Below are 21,536 nucleotides of genomic sequence, written 5' to 3'. Positions count from 1 at the left end.
AAATCCAGCTCAGCCAGGGCAGGCAGCCCACCCTAGAGACTGGCCCCACCCAACAACAAGCCCTCAGGCAACTTGTGGGCCTGCATAGATTGGTGACTGGATTCTCTGCAGCCTGGCCACTAAGCCAACTTCAGTGGGGCAGGGCGGGCACATGGAGTCGGAAGAGTGTGGGGCAGTGGTGGAGTGTGGGGCTCCCGCCACGGAGAGACTGGGTCCGCTTCAGGAGGTCGGGGTGTGCACACGGGGAAGGACTGTGTGTGTGGACCTGTGGGCGGCAGGGCTTGTCAACTCCAGAAGACTTGTGCTTCTCAAAGACCCACATAGGGGGTTCGCCCCACCTTCCAAAGCTTGAAATAATTGGGTGCTCCCGTGCCTGAGGCCAGCCCCACCCAGCTGCAATCCTCACAGAGCTGACAAGAGACCTAAAGGCTGGAGGCTTATAGCAATTGTAAGGCCCTGAGCCCAACAACCTGCCACGCTGGGGGCCTACTCACTTAAAAGATATACTGCAACACAAATGTGGTATTAGAACTTGCAGCCAACTGTGCTGGGGGTCCCCACACCTGATACAGAGACTGAAGGGCCCACAACAACTACAAGCAGCTGAGCATTACAACATCTGGCCAGGAGCATAACTCAGCCTCCCTGGGCGCCTACAGGGAGAGCAAACAAGCCACAACAGAAGGACACACATAGCCCACATAGGGGTCAGCCCTGGAACGTTGAGAATTGAGGGAAGCACACTGCAGGTCTCCTAAGGCATCACTTACATAAGGTGACCTATCCAAGAGCAGGAGACGTAGCTGACCTACTTAATATGTAGTCATAAACACAGGGAAAGAGGCAAAATGAGGAGGCAAAGGAATACACTCCAAGTAAGGCAACAGGACAAAACCCCAGAAAAGGAACTAAGTGAAACAGAAATGAGCAACCTACCTGACAGAGAGTTCAAACTAAGAGTGTTAAGGTTGCTCACTGATCTGGGGAGAAGAATAGATGAACTCAGTGAGAATGTCAACAAAGAAATGGAAGATATAAAAAAGAACCAATCAGAAATGAAGAATACAATACTGGAAATGAAAAATTCATTAGGGGGACTCAAAAGCAGAGTAGAGGACACAGAAGAACGGATCTGTGAGCTGGACGAAAGACTAGAAGAAATTAGCCAAGCTGAACAAGTAAAAGAGAAAAGAATTAAAAAGAGTGAGGACAGTCTAAGGGACCTCTGGGACAACATCAAGCGCACTAACATCCGTGTTATATGTGTCCAGGAAGAAGAGTGAGACAAAGCGGCAGAGAATCTATTTCAAGAAATAATAGAAGAAAACTTCCCTAACCTAAGGAAGGAAACAGACATCCAGGTACAGGAAGCACAGAGAGCCCCAAACAAGATAAACCCAAAGAGGCCCACACCAAGACACATCATAATCAAAATGTCCAGAATTAAAGATAAAGAGAGAATCCTAAAAGCTGGAAGAGAATGTCAAGTTACGTACAAAGGAAACCCCATAAGGTTATCAGCTGACTTCTCAGCAGAAACCTTACAGGCTAGAAGAGAATGGCACGATATATTTAAAGTGCTAAAAGGAAAAAACCTAGAGCCAAGAATACTCTACCCAACAAGGTTATCATTCAAAATGGAAGGAGGAGGGATCAAAATTTTCCCAGACAAGCAAAAATTAAAGAAGTTTGTCACCAAGAAACCAGTGCTACAAGAAATGTTAAAGGAACTGATTTAAGGGGAAAAGAGAAGACCACAAATAGGAAAAATTATCTATTTCCATGATAAGAATGTAATAGATACAAATGCACAAAAAAGAGGTTAGATATGATATCAAAAACATAAAAGGAGGGAGGAGGGGAGTTAAAGAGTACAGCTTTCAGACAGAGGTCAAACTAAAGTGACCATCAATTCTGTATAGAAGAAGAAAGGAACAGAGAAGGACTACTAAAACACTGAGAAAAAAAAAAAAGGTAAAAAATGGCAGTAAGTACATACTTATCAATAGCTACTTTAGACGTCAAGGGACTAAATGCTCCAATTAAAAGGCATAGGGTGGCTGACTGGATAAAAAAACAAGACCCATATATATGCTGCATACAAGAGACACACTTCAGACCTAAAGACACTCACAAATGGAAAGTGAAGGGATGGAAAAAGATACTCCACGCAAATGGCAATGAAAAGAAAGCTGGGGTAGCAGTACTCATATCAGACAAAATAGACTTTAAAACAAAAACTGTAAAGAGAGACAAAGAAGGGCATTACAGAATGATCAAGGGAACAACCCAACAAGAGGATATAACACTTGTAAATATCTACGCACCCAATGTAGGTGCATCTAAATATATAAAGCAATTATTAACCGATATAAAAATAGAAATAGACAATAACACATTAATAGTAGGGGACTTTAACACTCCACTTACAACAACAGATAGATCATCCAAACAGAAGATCAATAAGGAAACATTGTCCTTAAATGATACACTAGAACAGATGGACCTAGTAGATATACACTGAGCATTCCATCCAAAAACCGAAGAATACATGTTTTTTTCAAATACACACGGAACATTCTCCAGGATTGATCACATATTAGGCCACAAAACAGGTCTCCATAAATTTAAGAAGATTGAAATAAGACCAAGCATCTTTTCTGACCACAAGGGTATGAAACTAGAAATCAACTATGGGAAGAAAATCAGAAAAGCCACAAATACATGGAGATTAAACAAAATGCTACTGAACAATGACTGGGTCAACAAAGAAATCAAAGAAGAAATCAAAAAATACCTGGAGACACGGGGCCGGCCCGGTGGCGCAAGCGGTTGAGTGCGCGCGCTCCGCTGCGGCGGCCCGGGGTTCGCTGGTTCGGATCCCGGGCGCGCACCGACGCACTGCTTGGTAAGCCATGCTGTGGCGGCGTCCCATATAAAGTGGAGGAAGATAGGCACAGATGTTAGCCCAGGGCCGTCTTCCTCAGCAAAAAAAAGAGGAGGATTGGCGGATGTTAGCTCAGGGCTGATCTCCTCACAAAAAAAAAAAAAAAAAAAAATACCTGGAGACAAATGAAAATGAAAATACGACATGCCAGAATTTATGGGATACAGCAAAAGCAGTTCTAAGAGGGAAGTATATAGCAATACAGGCCTATCTCAACAAACAAGAAAAATCTCAAATACACAATCTAACAATGCACCTAAATGAACTGGAAAAAGAAGAACAAACAAAGCTCAAAATCAGTAGAAAAAGGGAAATAATAAAAATCAGAGCAGAAATAAATGAAATAGAGACCAAAAAAGCAATAGAAAAAATTAATAAAACCAAGAGCTGGTTCTTTGAAAAGATCAACAAAATTGACGAATCTTTAGCTAGACTCACCAAGAAAAAAAGAGAGAAGGCACAAATAAGTAAAATCAGTAATGAACAAGGAGAAATTACCACAGACACCTCAGAAATACAAAAGATTATAAGAGATAACTATGAAAAGCTATAGGCCAACCAATTCCACAATCTGGAAGAAATGGATAAATTCTTAGAATCATACAACCTTCCAAAACTGATTCAAGAAGAAGTAGAGAATTTGAATAGAACAATCACCAGCAAGGAGATTGAAACAGTAATAAAAAACCTCTCCCAAAATAAAAGTCCAGGACCAGACGGCTTCCCTGGTGAATTCCACCAAACTTTCAAGGAAGACTTAATACCTATCCTTCTCAATCTCTTCCAAAATTTGAGGAAGGGGGGAAGCTTCCTAACTCATTCTATGAAGCTGACATTACCCTGATACCAAAACCAGACAAGGACAACATAAAAAAAGAAAATTACAGGCCAATATCACTGATGAACATCGATGCAAAAATCCTCAACAAAATACTAGCAAATCGCATACAACAATACGTTAAAAAGATTATACACCATGATCAAGTGGGATTTATTCCAGGTATGCAGGGATGGTTTAACATTCGCAAATCAATCAACGTGATACACCACATTAATAAAATGAAGAATAAAAATCACATGATCATCTCAATAGATGCAGAGAAAGCATTTGACAAGATACAGCATCCATTTATGATAAAAACTCTGAATAAAATGGGTATAGAAGGAAAGTACCTCAACATAATAAAGACCATATATGAGAAACCCACAGCTAATATCATCCTCAATGGTGAAAAACTGAAAGCTATCCCTCTAAGAACGGGAACCACTGTCACCACTCCTATTTAACATAGTACTGGAAGTCCTAGCCAGAGCAATCAGGCAAGAAAAAGAAATAAAAGGGATCCAAATTGGAAAGGAAGAAGTGAAACTGTCACTATTAGCAGATGACATGATTTTATACATAGAAAACCCTAAAGAATCCACCAGAAAACTTTTAGAAGTAATACACGAATATGGTAAAGTTGCAGGATACAAAATCAACATACAAAAATCAGTTGCATTTCTACACACTAACAATGAAGCAGCAGAAAGAGAAATTAAGAATACCATTCCATTTATAATTGCAACAAAAATAATAAAATACCTAGGAATACACTTAACCAAAGAGGTGAAAGAGCTGTACACAGAAAACTAAAAAACATTGCTGAAAGAAATTGAAGACGACGTAAAGAAATGGAAAGATATTCCGTGCTCTTGGATTAGAAGAATTAACATAGTTAAGATGTCCATACTTCCTAAAGCAATCTATAGATTCAATGCAATCCCTATCAAAGTTCCAACAATATTTTTCACAGAAATAGAACAAAGAATCCTAAAATTTATATGGAACAACAAAAGACCACAAATAGCTAAAGGAATCCTGAGAAAAAAGAACAAAGCTGGAGGTATCACACTCCCTGATTTCAAAATATACTACAAAGCTATAGTAACTAAAACAGCATGGTACTGGCACAAAAACAGACACACAGATCAATGGAATAGAATCGAAAGCCCAGAAATAAACCCACACATCTATGGATAGCTAATCTTTGACAAAGGAGCCAAGAACATACAATGGGGAAAAGAAAGTCTCTTCAACAAATGGTGTTGGGAAAACTTGATAGCCACATGCAAAAAAATGAAAGTAGACCCTTACCATACACTTTACACAAAAATTAACTCCAAATAGATTAAAGACTTGAATGTAATACCTGAAACTATGAAACTTCTAGAAGAAAACATAGGCAGTACGCTCTTTGACGTCGGTCTTAGCAACATCTTTTCAAGCACCACGTCTGACCGGGCAAGATAAACAATAGAAAAAATAAACAAATGGGACTACATCAAATTAAAAAGCTTCTGCAGAGCAAAGGAAACCATCAACAAAACGAAAAGACAACCTAACAATTGGGAGAAGATATTTGCAAACCATACATCTGATAAGGGCTTAATCTCCAAAATATACAAAGAACTCATGCATCTCAACAACAAAAAAACTACCAACACAATTAAAAAATGGGCAAAAGACCTGAACAGACATTTCTCCAAAGAAGATATACAGATGGCCAACAGACACATGAAAAGATGTTCAAAATCACTAACTATTAGGGAAATGCAAATCAAAACTACCATGAGATATCACCTCACGCCCGTCAGAATGGCTATAATTAACAAGACAGGAAACAACATGTGTTGGAGAGGATGTGGAGAGAAGGGAACTCTCATACACTGCTGGTGGGAGTGCAAACTGGTGCAGCCACTATGGAAAACAGTATGGAGATCCTCAAAAAATCAAGAATAGAACTACCATATGATCCAGCTATTCCACTGTTGGGTATTTATCCAAAGAACTTGAAAACATCAATGCATAAAGTTACATGCACCCCTGTGTTCATTGCAGCGTTATTCACAATAGCCAAGACTTGGAAGCAACCTAAGTGCCCATCAAGGGATGAATGGATAAAGAGAATGTGGTATATACACAATGGAATACTTCTGAGCCATAAGAAACGATGAAATCCAGCCATTTGTGACAACATGGATGAACATTGAGGGTATTATGCAAAGTGAAACAAGTCAGACGGAGAAGGTCTAATACCGTATGATTTCCTTCATTAAGTAGTAGATAATAACAACAATAAACAAACACATAGAGACAAAAAAATAATAAAATAAAATAAAATAACATCAGAATTGTAAAACAGAGAGAACTGGAAATTAGCAAAAGATATGTGAGAAAACTATACAGTAAACTATAAATCATTATTAAGAGACTAGGATGAACAAAGTTAATGGAGATATATATCATGTCCTTTGTTTGGAAAAGTCAGTATTGTAAAATGTCAATCCTCCCCTGAAATTAATCAATAGTTGCAATGAGACTCCAGTAAAATTCTAACATTTTTTTTTTAGTACTTGACAAGCTGATTCTGACATTGAAATGTTAAAGGTCAAGAGTAAAGGCACCCTTAATGACAGAGAAATAGGTGAGAAAACTTTCACTTAAAATAATCCAGGTTCTGGGGCCGGCCCCATGGTGTAGTGGTTAAGTGCACGCGCTCTGCTGCTGTCGGCCCGGGTTCGGATCCTGAGCGTGCACCGATGCACCACTTTTCAGGCCATGCTGTGGTGGCGTCCCATATAAAGTGGAGGAAGATGGGCACGGATGTTAGCTCAGGGCCAGTCTTCCTCAGCAAAAAGAGGAGGATTGGCATGCATGTTAGCTGAGGGCTGATCTTTCTCACACACACACACAAAAATCCAGGTTCTGGGCCAGCCCTGGTGGCTTAGTGGTTAAGTTTTACGCACTCTGCTTCAGCAGCCCAGTTTTGGTTCCCAGGCGTGGAGCTACACCACTTGTCAGTGGCCATGCTGTGGTGGTGGCTCACAAACAAAATAGAGGAAAATTGACAAGAGATGTTAGCTCAGGGCAAATCTTCCTCACCAAAAAAAAAAAAATCCAGGTTCATTATGAAGACCTACTAATTAGGGCACTGTGGTATTATAAAAAAATATAGAAATAGATAAATGGAAAAAAATAGTGAATCCAGAAAGAAAACACTACATACATGAACACTTGATATATGAAAATGGTGGCACTTCATTGTAGTGGTAAAAGAATGTATTTTTTCCAAATATATTAATGGGTTATTTATTTAGATATCCATATGGTGAAAGAAAATCATTCTTGTCCCCATTGTAGACCAAAACCAACTTTAGATATATTTTAGATCTTAACGTGAAAAGAAAAAAAATAAAGAAATCAGAAGGTACTGAAGGAGAATATATATATATATTTTTTTGTGAGGAAGATTAGCCCTGAGCAACAGCTGTCGCCAATCCTCCTCTTTTTACTGAGGAAGACTGGCCCTGGGCTAACATCCATGCCCATCTTCCTCCACTTTATATGCGAGGCCGCCACAGCACGGCTTGACAAGCGGTGCATTGGTGCGTGCCCGGGATCCGAACCCCAGGCCGTTGCAGCAGAGTGTACACACTTAACCACTACACCACTGGCTCGGCCCCAGGAAAGAGAATATTTTTATGACTTCAATGTAGAGAAAAAATGTACACAGGATACAAAATCCTTAATATTAAACAAAAAGACTGATACATTAGACTACATTGTATTTAAGAATTCCTGTGCATCAAAATACAGCAGTAAAAGAAAAAACAAGTACTCATTAGGAGAAATTATGAACACCTATATTGAACAATGGGCTCAACCAGGAAAATAAAAGAACCTGCAGAAATTCACAAGATAAAGACAAATCACATACAGGAAAATATAGATAAGACATAAACAGGCATTTCAAAACATAGAATTTCTGAATTATCAATGAACATTTGTGAAGATTCTCAACTTCATTGGTAATCAGAAAAAAATGATAAAGAAGCCCCAATGAGAAACCACTAAACACCCAATAGAATGGCATATCTTCTCATTCAGCAATTACACTCCTATGTATACACACACTGAAACATACACACATGTGAACCAGGATGCATTGCATATGATAGGACTAAACTAGGAATGACCCAAATATTCATCAACATTAGAATGTATATATATATTATGTAAGCATTTTATAATCTTGTATTAGTTTTCTATTGCTGTGAAACAATTGCCATAAATTTATTGGCTTAAAACAGCATGCATTATTATCTCACAGCTCAGTAGGTCAGAAATTTGCACTGGCTACATGTAGTTCTCCATTCAGGGTCACACAAACCTCTTATCTGGAGACTTTGGAGAAGAATCTACTTCCTAGCTCATTCAGCTTGTTGGCTAAATTTAGTTCCTTGTGGTTGTAGCACTGAGGTCCTAGTCTTCTTCCTGGCTGTCAGCAGCAGGTAGCTCTAAGGTCACCCAGCTCACTCTCAGGTCCCTCCATCTCAACAACAGAAGAAACTTCCTCCTATCAAATTCCCTTTATGCTTCAAATTTTACTGCCCTCTTCTAGGACTAGCTGGAGAAAATGATTAGCTTTTAAAGAGCTCACGTGATTAGAATGAGCCTACCTGGATATTTTTCCCTTTTGATTAACTCAAAGTCAAATGATTAGTAACTTTAATTACATATGCAAAATCCATTTTCCAGATATGGTAAAATAATCAAGGGGGTGATATCTCATTAAACTCATAGTCCTGGGGATCAGGGTGTGAAGTCTTGGGGGAAGGGCATCTTATGATTCTACCTACCACAACTGTAATATACCATGTAAAAAAAAAAATGAACAAACTACAATTAGATGCACTATCATTCAAACTAAGAGCATAATATTGAGAAAAGAAAGCTCAATGCAAGAAATGTTTACTATTTGATTGCATTTGTATAAAATTTAAAAATAGACAAATGTAAACTAGAACGTTTAGAAAGGCATATTTGGTGCAAAAACTATTAGTAAAAGCAAAGATGTAATTATCATTAAAATCATGGTAATAATTAACATCTGAGCACATATGGGGGTTCTGTCATGCTATAGGAATTTTATAGTTATTAATCTGAGTTTGGCTACATTGTTAATAGTCTTATAAAAAGATACTAAGCTGGATATTTATGTTTTGTGCACTTTTATCTGTTTCTTATGTTCCACAATAACAAGTTTAAAAATAAACAGACAAAAATCCTCGACTGCAAGCATGTTATCCTGTATGTTGAATTACCAATTCTTTACTTATTAAATGTCCATTATGGGCTAGTCTGTCTAGGTGGTGGAATTACAACAGTAAACAATAAAGAAAAAAATGCCCACATGAAGCTTATAGTCTAGTGATAAGATGCTCACAGTTTTCTCCCTTCCTTTTAACTCTGGGTTTAAAGCACCAGCTTTAAAATAATCATAGTAAGGGGCTGGTGGCGCAAGTGGTTAAGTGCGTGCGCTCCGCTGCGGCAGCCCGGGGTTCGCCGGTTCGGATCCCTGGCGCGCACTGACGCATCGCTTGGCAAGCCATGCTGTGGCGGCGTCCCATATAAGGTAGAGGAAGATGGGCAAGGATGTTAGCCCAGGGCCAGTCTTCCTCAGCAAAAAAGAGGAGGATTGGCATTGGTTGTTAGCTCAGGGCTGGTCTTCCTCACAAAAAATAAAAATAAAAAAAAAAATAATCATAGTAAAATAACTCAGGGGTAAAGTATTAATTTAATTTCAGTACCACCTGACATTACTTTTCTATCATAGTATCTCACCAAGATTCAGAGATTGATGTGATCAACAAAGAGGAAAAAGATCCAAAACACTTCCAGCTGAAGCTCCACTGGGGGGTGGGGGTAGGGAAGGGATGCACAGTGCAAATATCCTGGGCAGTCTTGGAGGCAGAGGAGGCTGATCCACGCAGGTACTAGAAGGGTCCCGGACAAAAATCTCTACTTATCACATCTGTTTGTCCTCACTTGGTATCCAGCTTACCACAACTTTAATTTTGCTGGGAAAAAAATGGAGAGAAAAAAGATCTTTTTTCTTCAAGAACCTGTACTGTCATGTTAAGAGAAAAAAGAATCATGGAGTGTTTATTGAAGGACTCTAAATCTTGACTTTTTAAAACATTGATAAGCTTTCATTTTTGAATATAAAAATTTATGATAAAAAGTAATCTCTCAGAGAATAGTTTGAGGCACAATATACAACTCCAAGCCATACATATGTGTATATATGTGTGTATGTATATATATAAAGTTGTAAAAAGCACTGGCTGCTGAGAACAGGAAAAACCACTATATTTAAACATTAGTTAGAGGCTATTGGAAAGAGGATGTTTCCTGAATCTTTAAGAACACTTTACTTTTTTCTGAGAAAAGAATATAAAAGAATTTACCTTGGAATGTACTGGCACAATCTTGCTTCCTCACAGTTTACTTACCCAGAGTCCACTACAGATTCTCATTAACTGTCATAAGGGTATTTGCTACATAGAGCCCCAATCGTGTGTATGTGTGTGTGTATATATATATGTATTATGTCCTAGTACTATGCACCATATATATACACACATATACGTATTATGAAAATAGTGTTTAATATTGACATCATTCAATTAATTTGTTTATTTAATAAATATTTGTGCCAGACAGTGTGCTGCATACAGAGAATGCTGCTATAATTAAATGAATCATGGTCTCTACCCTTACAGAAAAAGATAGCGAGTAAACAGGTAATTACTAAATAATGAAGTAGCTACCTCTGTGATGAGAGCTGAGGCAGAAATACAGAATTGCACTAATTTATAGAATCTCTATCAACAAAAAAATGGAAACTCAGAAAAGAGATTAGTCACAAAAATGTTCATCTCATGGTAAATAGTAGTGGCAAAAAAAGAGAAACAATTCAAATGTGAGTATAATATCGAAGATAATAAAATACATCAATTATCCAAAGCATTAACAACTTAAATTATGTTATGTAGAATTTGAATAAAATGCCCAATACATATATTTACCTAAATAAGCTGCCTAGAAATATATTATATTATCAAAGCTATTATCAATAGTCATGTATAAATATTGTAAGAAAATGTAACATTATAACCACACCGACATCCTGTGATAGATGTGATTAGATACAGAGGATTTTTTAATGTCTATTTAGAAAAATTCATGATAGTATCATCTATTTCAGCTAAAAATACAAGTTGGAAAACTGATTATACAATCTGTTTCTTCTTAACCCCTTTCATCACCTTAGTTCAGGCACCATTAATTCCCCAGCAGACCACAGCAAAGACTTCCTAAAACAGTCTCTCTATGTCCAACCCTTTCCACCTTCCTTTACCTGGACATTCTCCACCCTGCAGACCTTGAGATCTTCCTAAAATGAAAATATAACCTTATTATTCTCTAAGAGTTGCAAGGGACATTATGTTTTTCCATTCTCCATTCAATCTCCCACTTATTATTATTATGTTTTAGCTGTTGTTTGCTTCTGCATGAATAGCATGAGGTTCAGGGAAATGAATTATATTTTCCTCCAATACTTTACTTGCTGATCAAGGGGTTGACTTGATTGGTCCAAGGTTAATCCTATTCCCCCTATCATAATCACTAGTTCCCTAAACCTAAGGTTTGGCTCATCAACACAGCATTTATCTGGTAAAGAGGTAGGCTCAGGAGATGGAATCACATTCAGGCCAATGGAATATGAATGATTTTTTTATAGGCTTCAGGAAAGGAAGTTTTATTGAGCCTATGAGAAGGCTACTAGACGAGACACTCTTATTCTGGATATTTTGGAATGCTAGAGCCATATATTCACCATAAGAAAATCCAGAATCGTGAAGAAACCAACCTACAGAGGAGGGTACACAGGGGTCTCAGGGAAATAGCACCAGAGACACAGGGTTGAGTCACTCCTGAAGCCCTGTCAACCTCTGGACTTATATTTACACAAGCCCATATGTTTCCATGTGGTTTGCTTGTTTGAATGGTGTTGCCAGCTTCTTGCATGTAATAGCACCTAAAGTAAATTATAACTCTTCTATGATTTCCTTTTGATTTTAAACAAAACTCTAACAGATGGTACTTCATTATCTACTTCGTTTGTACTTCCCCAAATTTCCCAGGTTCTCTCTCAATTCAAGGCTTTTTGCAAATGCTACTACTTTGTCCTGGAACTCCCTTTCCAATCAGTCAATTCTTGACTAAGTCCCACCTGGTGTTCTGGCTTCATCTAAGATGTGTCTTTAAACGCCCCAACTAATCCCCACCTTTTCTACAGGCTCCCATGGTAGGCTAAGCTTCTCCTTATCAAAACATCCAACAAACAAGATCTTACAGATCTGCATTTTTATTCTGTAACCTCCTACAAGGGGCTAACACCAAGCACTGTCACCATCAACTAGTACCCCTTGCTCCAAGCACTGGGGCTAGAATATTACAACATCTGAATAAATAATACTGAGAAAATATATGTAAATGAATGAATGGATTATATGCATATTAGAAATTAAGGTTTTTGAGTTGTTGAAGCTTGAATCTATGAATCTACGTTATTGTTAATTAATTGAAATCACAAGGAGAATTGCTTCTTTTTTTTTTGTGAGAATTGCTTCTTTTATACAATTTTATACACTTTGCTCTCTCTGTCCATGCTGGGTGAAGCAAGAAAACCAACGCAATACAGCATCTCAGCTTTTCGTTAATCTATGTCTCCAGTGGCAACATGAGTACTCCAAAATTCTTAGGACAGTCACCAAGATTGTGTGCTGACAGATGTTCGGGAAGATGTCACCACTAATATCTCCCAAGTCTTCAGTAGTGACAGGTAACTGCTCAAAACACAAAATAAGTTGTGTGTGTAGTGTATCAGTATGTATGTGATTTATGTTAGATATTGTTAAACAGCAACTTTATTTGTTTTGCAATAAGTGCTTTCATTGAGTGAAGTTCTCTGCTATAGGTTGATTTGTAAATGTTTATTATGGCAACAATGGAGTAAACTAGGTAGAACATGGGAAACAGAACTAGGCATTTGTGAATAGGAACTGATCTCTAGCATTTGCACACTGTGTAGCCTTGGTATATGAATTTGTTTCTTCTAAAATATGAACTTGTGATTACTATAGAATTTTTCTAAGCATTAGAGATAATATCTGTAAAATATTTAGGACAGTTCCTTCTACGTAAGAAGCTTTTGATAGAGTGGGTTTTGTGACTGTTTTTATTGCTGCTGCTCTTATTATTAAAGATTATCATTCAGTTAAAAATGGCAGTCAGGCATATAATCTTTAATATAATTCTTCCATATGTTCATAAAGAAAAGAAAATACTAGCAGAACCAAACATCTCAGCTGTCAACTGGAAACCAAAATTTATCTTTGTTTTATTTCAGCTACTTGGAAAGTGTGTGAGGTGAGAAGTTAGGGGGAGTGAGGAGTTTACATAAAAGTGTGAAGATAGGGTGAGGTGTGTGAGGGGAAAGAGGCAGAGTGAAGAGGAACAGGGGAAGAAACTAGCCGCTAAGCTGCTTCGCCATGTGTTTTATCTGTGTTTTCTCATGACATCCTTCTTTTTTTTTTTTTTTTAATTTTTTGTTTATTGCAGTAACATTGGTTTATAACATTGTAAAAATTTCAGGTGTACATCATTATACTTCTATTTCTGCATAGATTACATCATGTTCACCACCAAAATACTAATTACAACCCATCACCACACACATGTACCCAATTATCCCTTTCACCCTCCTCCCTCGCCCCTTCCCCTCTGGTAACCACCAATCCAATCTTTGTCCCTATGTGTTTATTTATTGTTGTTGTTATCTACTACTTAATGAAGGAAATCATACGGTATTTGACCTTCTCCCTCTGACTTATTTTGCTTTGCATAATACCCGAAATGTCCACCCATGTTGTCACAAATGGCTGGATTTCGTCGTTTCTTATGGCTGAGCAGTATTCCATTGTGTATATATACCACATCTTCTTTATCCATTCGTCCCTTGATGGGCACTTAGGTTGCTTCCAAGTCTTGGCTATCGTGAATAACGCTGCAATGAACACAGGGGTGCATGTACCTTTATAAATTGGTGTTTTCAAGTTCTTTGGGTAAATACCCAGCAGTGGAATAGCTGGATCATATGGTAGTTCTATCCTTGATTATTTGAGGAATCTCCATACTGTTTTCCATAGTGGCTGCACCAGTTTGCACTCCCACCAGCAGTATATGAGAGTTCCCTTCTCTCCACATCCTCTCCAACACATGTTGTTTCCTGTCTTGTTAATTATAGCCATTCTGACGGGCGTGAGGTGATAGCTCATTGTAGTTTTGATTTGCATTTCCCTGACAGTTAGTGATTTTGAACATCTTTTCATGTGTCTGTTGGCCATCTGTATATCTTCTTTGGAGAAATGTCTGTTCAGGTCTTTTGCCCATTTTTCAATCGGGTTGGTAGTTTTTTGTTGTTGAGATGCATGAGTTCTTTCTATATTTTGGAGATTAAGCCCTTATCAGATGTATGGTTTGCAAATATCTTCTCCCAATTGTTAGGTTGTCTTTTCGTTTTGTTGATGGTTTCCTTTGCTGTGCAGAAGCTTTTTAGTTTGATGTAGTCCCATTTGTTTATTTTTTCTATTGTTTCTCTTGCCCAGTCGTACATGGTGTTTGAAAAGATGTTGCTAAGACCGATGTCGAAGAGCGTACTACCTATGTTTTCTTCTAGAAGTTTCAGAGTTTCAGGTCTTACATTCAAGTCTTTAATCCATTTGGAGTTAATTTTTGTGTATGGTGTAAGGTAAGGGTCTACTTTCATTTTTTTGCATGTGGCTATCCAGTTTTCCCAACACCATTTGTTGAAGAGACTTTCTTTTCCCCATTGTATGTTCTTGGCTCCTTTGTCAAAGATTAGCTGTCCATAGATGTGTGGGTTTATTTCTGGGCTTTCGATTCTATTCCATTGATCTGTGTGTCTGTTTTTGTGCCAGTACCATGCTGTTTTGGTTACTATAGCTTTGTAGTATATTTTGAAATCAGGGAGTGTGATACCTCCAGCTTTGTTCTTTTTTCTCAGGATTCCTTTAGCTATTCGGGGTCTTTTGTTGTTTCATATAAATTTTAGGATTCTTTCTTCTATTTCTGTGAAAAATATTGTTGGAACTTTGATAGGGATTGCATTGAATCTATAGATGGCTTTAGGAAGTATGGATATCTTAACTATGTTAATTCTTCCAATCCAAGAGCATGGAATATCTTTCCATTTCTTTGTGTCTTCTTCAATTTCTTTCAGAAATGTTTTATAGTTTTCGGTGTACAGATCTTTCACCTCTTTGGTTAAGTTTATTCCTAGGTATTTTATTCTTTTTGTTGCAATTGTAAATGGGATGGTATTCTTAATTTCTCTTTCTGCTACTTCGTTGTTAGTGTATAGAAATGCAACTGATTTTTGTATGTTGATTTTGTATCCTGCAACTTTACCAATTTTGTTTATTACTTCTAAAAGTTTTCTGGTGGATTCTTTAGGGTTTTCTATATATAAAATCATGTCATCTGCAAATAGTGACAGTTTCGCTTCTTCCTTTCCAATTTGGATCCCTTTTATTTCTTTCTCTTGCCTGATTGCTCTGGCTAGGACTTCCAGTACTATGTTAAATAGGAGTGGTGACAGTGGGCATCTTTGTCTGGTTCCTGTTCTTAGAGGGATAGCTTTCAGTTTTTCACCATTGAGGATGATATGACATCCTTCTAAGTAGGAATTATTGTAACCATTTTACAGATGAAGAAACTGAGGCTCAAATAATTAAAATAACCAAAGGCACAAATTAAACCTGGGTCTTTATAAACCCCTAAAGCTGTGATTTTCCCACCATAACATTTGTCTTCAAACTAAATATTGGGAATCATCGTCTATTAAACTTTCAGGGTGAATGAAGGCAAATATATCAGAAACGTTAACAGTTTTTCATAAGCTAAAATGGGAAAGAAATGCTAGTGCTCATATTGGCTAACCTCCCATCAATGTAAACCTAATATAATTTAGTGAAAATAAACTAATTTTATTGATACCAAGCTTTTCATGAATGTATCTCCTACATAAAGGCAAGATCATGAAATAATTATTTACTCAAATCATAATACAAAATAATAAAACAAACATACACTATAACTATAACAATGTAAGCATATTGAATTCTAAAGAAGTCAGAAAGAAAATGCACAAAAATGAAGGAATTGGACTAGGATAAGAGAATTATGATTTTTCCTCAAAATTTAAGTACTTTTGAGATATTTCTTTCAAGATACAATATAAAATTAAGAACAAAGATAATAAATGTTCTAGAATTTAAAATAAAAAAAGAGAAAGAAACAGAAGAAAACTTACTAGATAAATACATTTTCAGGGAAAAAATATTTAGATCTCATATGGTAGGGTATTTGCACGTGTCACGAAGGATGATACTCAGTGGTCTTAATTTTTCCATCTTTTGCTTGAAGCATTGCAAAATAATGGAAGATAAATCTGTTCAGAACATTTCTCATACTTACCCCACAGAACACTGAAACTGGCAGCTACTTCCAAATTACTGGTTCATCCACTTATTCACGCATTTCATGATCTTTGATTCTTCTATGCACTCAGCACAGTGCTAGGCTCTGTTAGGAACAAAAAACAAATACAAACTTGGACTGAATTCCAGGAATTTATGAACCCATTAGAGCTGATATCTAATGGGCTTACAAACACAAACACACACGTTTTCCAGGATTTAATTAAATGAGGCCAAATGTTGCAAGTGCTGATAGGGATAGTGTAGATAATAAGTTCCAGAGTAAGTCAGAAAATCAAGATACTATTTTGGGCTAGCAGTTTCAAGAAAGGCATCACAAAAGTGAGGTCACTTGAACTGGACCTTGAAAAGTAGGCTAGATATATTCAAAGGGATCTCAACAGCTCCTTACCCAAAAAAATAAGAGCTTCAATATCTTTATTCCACAAAATTATAAGTCTAGCAATGACCTTTCTGCAGTTCTATTCCAAAATGAATTATTCAATTTACCATACTGTCAGTCAACCAGTAAGCCATTTAGTTAGTACTTTATTCTGCAAATATTTATTGGCCCTATTTTTGTATGGAGTATTATGCTAGGGGATAAAGATACAGTGATGGGCTAGACAAGCTAGTTTCCATCTTAATGAAGCTGACAATCTATCAGGAAATATAGGATTTAAATAAATTATTAGCCCAAAGCATAACTTCCCATTGTGATAAGGATTAGGAAAGAGAGATATCAGTTGATAAAACGACATATTATAAGGAAATCCAGCTCCTTAGCATAGACCACACAGGCTGTGCGCTTCATAACTTCAGGGGCATCTTTCACAAAAATTACAGTGTGCAAGTGATTGAACTTTATTTTAATTGAATGGGAAGTTACTACTGGGAGTAACGTAATGAGCTATCCATTTATAGAAGATGCTCTGGCAAAAGTGTGATGAATGGATTTGGGGCTGAGAACAAGAGGTGGTATGCAAAAAAAAATGTTTTTTTCTGTAGTCCTTGGGACAAATGGTACTGGTAACGGAAATGGAGTCAAAGAGAAGTGGATGAATATATTCAGAAGACAGAATTGATAGGACTTGTTGCGGGTTGTATACGGCGGCTGAAAAGGAGGATGCAAAGTTCTTGAGGTGTTATTTACTAACAAAGGCCACAGTGTTAATAAAACTAATTTGGTGGGAATATTAGAGAATTTTTCTTTATACGTACTTTGTAAGATTTACCATGAAACCCTTAAGTGGAAATATCAATTAGGCATTTGCATATATGTATGGAAAAAACATAAAATGGGCTGGAAATTTTTATTTGAGATTCTTTGACGAGAGTGTAAGATATGCTAAAGGGAAACAATAATGACAACAGAAACTAGGATTAATTTCATGTATTGAAGCACCAATTTTCCAAAAGCCACAGTAATTAAATGAACTTCATCCATCTTAAGACATTAACTTGACTCCTCAGTTCACATTCACTAACCTTGTGGTTGGTGAGCACTTTTCTGCATCCTCAGGCCTTTAGCTTTGGCTCTTGGTATAACACCAGGATAGGCTATTTGGCACAATCATAGCAGTCACCCATCATCATCAAGTCCTCTATTTTCCCTCAGGAAGTCCTTGTAAGAATCTGATGAATTTTTATATTTCTCTATATGTTTAGCCTAGGAAAACTCCCAATGAGCTTCTGCTCTCTGGCCCTTAGCTTTTGATTTCATTTATCTTCAATGATAATCAAGAGCCACTATGGAGCAGCGAAAAGAACAGGTATTCAATAAATAGACAGACCCAGTTTAAACTGTGGCTCTACTGGTTTTAGATGAGTTACTCCATCAATCTTACTCATCTACCCTGTGAACGTTAAATGTGGAAACGTACCTAACAGTGCCCAGCATAAATTAGGTGCATGACATCTGTTACTTTACATTTTACCCTAATGAACAATCCTTACTCCGTTTTTACTTCCTTCTAGTCTATATTTCTGATCACTGTCTTCCTTTCCTCCCAGTCCTAGGATGTCTATTGCTCCAGCTTGGTACATTCCGTGCATCTAATTCTAGCTGATTTTAGATGGGGGAAAATCCGCTGTGGGAACAGTGTATGTACATAGATTGCTGTTTGTTTACCATGTAAAGAGATATAATTACAGTGTACAAAGAACTGGGGAAGGCTTAGTAATCAAACCTCAATTTAAGAAAATAGAGTGAAATAATGATAATCTGTGAATCCACAGGCAGAAGGGGGTTCTGGATGGCCCTGTGCTAATAATACTGCATATTTGTATGGACACTTGTATTTATCAGAATTCTTCATGTCCATGATTTTATTTATTACTTACAATAAATTATGAGGTAAGAAGAGATGATATGACTCTCATTTTAAAGATAAGAAAACAAAGGCTCAGAGAAATTAATAGGTTTAGAGGTAACCCATGATGGTTCCAAGAGATCTGAGTTCCAAGCCAGGCTCTTAAACCAGCTGTTCCTACAAATCACTTATACTCTTTGAGTTGCTCAGTCCTCTCATTGGTAAGAGAAGAACAGGACTTCTTTAAGATTTATTCCATACTTAAAAGTATGAGACTCTATATCTTATCCAATATAAAGAGATAATTGGCAGAACTGGGATAAGAATTCTATTCTCTAATTCAAAACATATCCAATGCACCACTTTGTTCAAAGCACTTTTCTGGGCTCTGAATGCATAGGAATGGTGATTTGGTCCAAATAAAACATCTCAGCAGCTGCATGGGAAAGATAGAAGAAAGCAGACAAGGGGGCTGTCAAGTCTTAAAATATTCTTACGCTTCCTACAAGTAAAGAGCAAGTGATCAAGATATTGTGTCAGTAGGATAAAAGTTCTAAGTGAAAGCATGGCACATGTATAAATTACAGTGGATAAAATATAAGAGTGGCCCTATCAGTAGTTTTGAAATAGCTAAGACTGGTGTCTGGAAGTTGGATATACATGGCTTTTTTAACAATCCAGATGGATTAGAAAGAGTAGTGGGGATGGCTAGGGGGGAATTTGTAGAGTGTGGTGGAAGGATCATGTAAGGACTTGACTAGATGTGGAGGGATTATTGGCTGAGCCTCAGTTTTCTGGATTGGTCAACAGGTAAATATTGGTGCTGTTCCTTCAATGGGCACTGCCTCAGCAACTTCTCACTCGGTGTCTGTTGAAAATAAATAAGCAGCTCTTTTGTCCTCAAGTTTGGACTACTAGGGTCAGGTGGGTGACCACGTTATGGTATAATTTAGTGGTTAGGAAGCTTGTCAGCATGTCAGTTTATCGAGGAGACAACTTTCGTCCATTTATGCTTTTGAGCAGATGCTATATATCAGGAAAAGATATTTCTACTTCAGACTGAATAAATACAGGCAGAGTTACTTGGGTAATCTGAATGGAGTTATGATAGGAACAAAGTGGTAAAAATATTTTCTCCATCTCCATCTAAAAACTGTCATAAGAACAGAGGATATATACGATTTTATCATATATTTCATTTGGTTAATAAATCAACAAAAACTGGGAACTTTTTGGAAAGTATCGATGCAGACAACAATTTGAAGAAAATAACTATATTTGTTATCTAATTCATTTAGCAAAGTTTTAATAAGTGCTTATTATGCCCCAGGCGTTATGTATGATATTGAATATAAATACTGATATAAATATAGATATAGGTATATCTATATCATTAGACTGAATGTTTTACAGTCTGGTGAAGAAACAGATACATAAAACATAAGAGAAAAAACTCTGAAAGAAATTTTCAGATGCCAATTTCTCTACAAAATGAATGCATAAAAGGATTTAGCTGTGCTTAAGGAAGTCAGGGAAGGCCGCATAAAGTATAGGCTTCAAGTGAATACTTGAAAAACGAGCAGTTTTCAGAACTACAGCTGTGCATAGCACACACATTACAGAAAAAGAGAACATGTGTCAGAGATTGTTCAAGAAACTACAAGGAGTTCATTATTTCTGGAGGCTGCAATAAGAGTTAGATTGGTAGAAGAAATGTATTAACAGGCATACAGGCCAGACCAAGACATGAAGGATCTTACAATATGTGCAAATAAGTTTAAATTATATCTTGGAAGCCATAGAGAGACACTGATGAAATTTGAGAACAGAAATGATATCCAAAGTGTCTCAAAAAGTGCATTTTTATAGTGCTGAAAATAGATTAGCTTTGGGATGAGGAGAGCATCCTAGAAGCAGAGATGAAGTTAAGGAGTCTTTTACTCTAAACCAGGTAAATGAAGAGAAGTGTCTGAACTGGGGACATGGCCATGAAGCTATAAATGGGAAAATATATGCTGGTGGACACAATCTGAGTAGACTGACTTTGTTCTGTCTTCGGGAAAAGAGAAATAAATGATGTAATTCAACAAAGTCATGGTAGCTGAGGCAGGCATGGGGGAGAGATGACGTATTTGGATTTGCGGCTGTGTGGATATGACCTGGACCTCTTTTCTTGGTTCTCAGGACCCTAAATCAAAAGTTAAATTCCAGAGTGAAGAGGTCATTGAAGGAGAAAATCAGATTCATTATTTACTGCTGATAATTGCTAATTTTAGTCTAAGGGCAATCAATTAATCAACTGAAACGTAATTTAAATGGCTTTGCTAAATTATTAGGATATCATTGTTAATGCAAAGGCTCCATTGCATGATGTTGGTAATCACATTATTATGTCTAAAAGAAAGACTACATTGTTTCCAGTATTTGGTTATAAATCCTTTGATTTTGGGGGAATTATTATATATATTACTATTATTATTATTGGGATGCCATTCATGACATAGGCAAATAAAACAGATGTTATGGCCAGGGAAGAAAAACATAAACAGAATTTTTGTCTTAAAGCTCCTTATGTAGAGCAAATGTCATAATGTCCTGGAAGTGTCTTAAAAGCAAGAACTACAGGAAGGGTTACTGAGTGACTAACTTAAGAAGTTTAGGTTTCAAGACCCCTCACTTGCCTGAAGCTCCTTACAAGGAGCCCAGGCAATGTGTTCATTTAGTCATCGGTTGTTGTAGGATTTGACCAGGTATAATATTTTAACCACACTCAGTTAAGAATGGACTCTCACCATGTTGATGTCCCCCACCACACTTATTCTCCT

Source organism: Diceros bicornis, chromosome 12, assembly GCF_020826845.1.
Source record: "Diceros bicornis minor isolate mBicDic1 chromosome 12, mDicBic1.mat.cur, whole genome shotgun sequence".
NCBI lineage: Eukaryota > Metazoa > Chordata > Mammalia > Perissodactyla > Rhinocerotidae > Diceros > Diceros bicornis.
Note: the sequence above shows the minus strand (reverse complement) of the source record.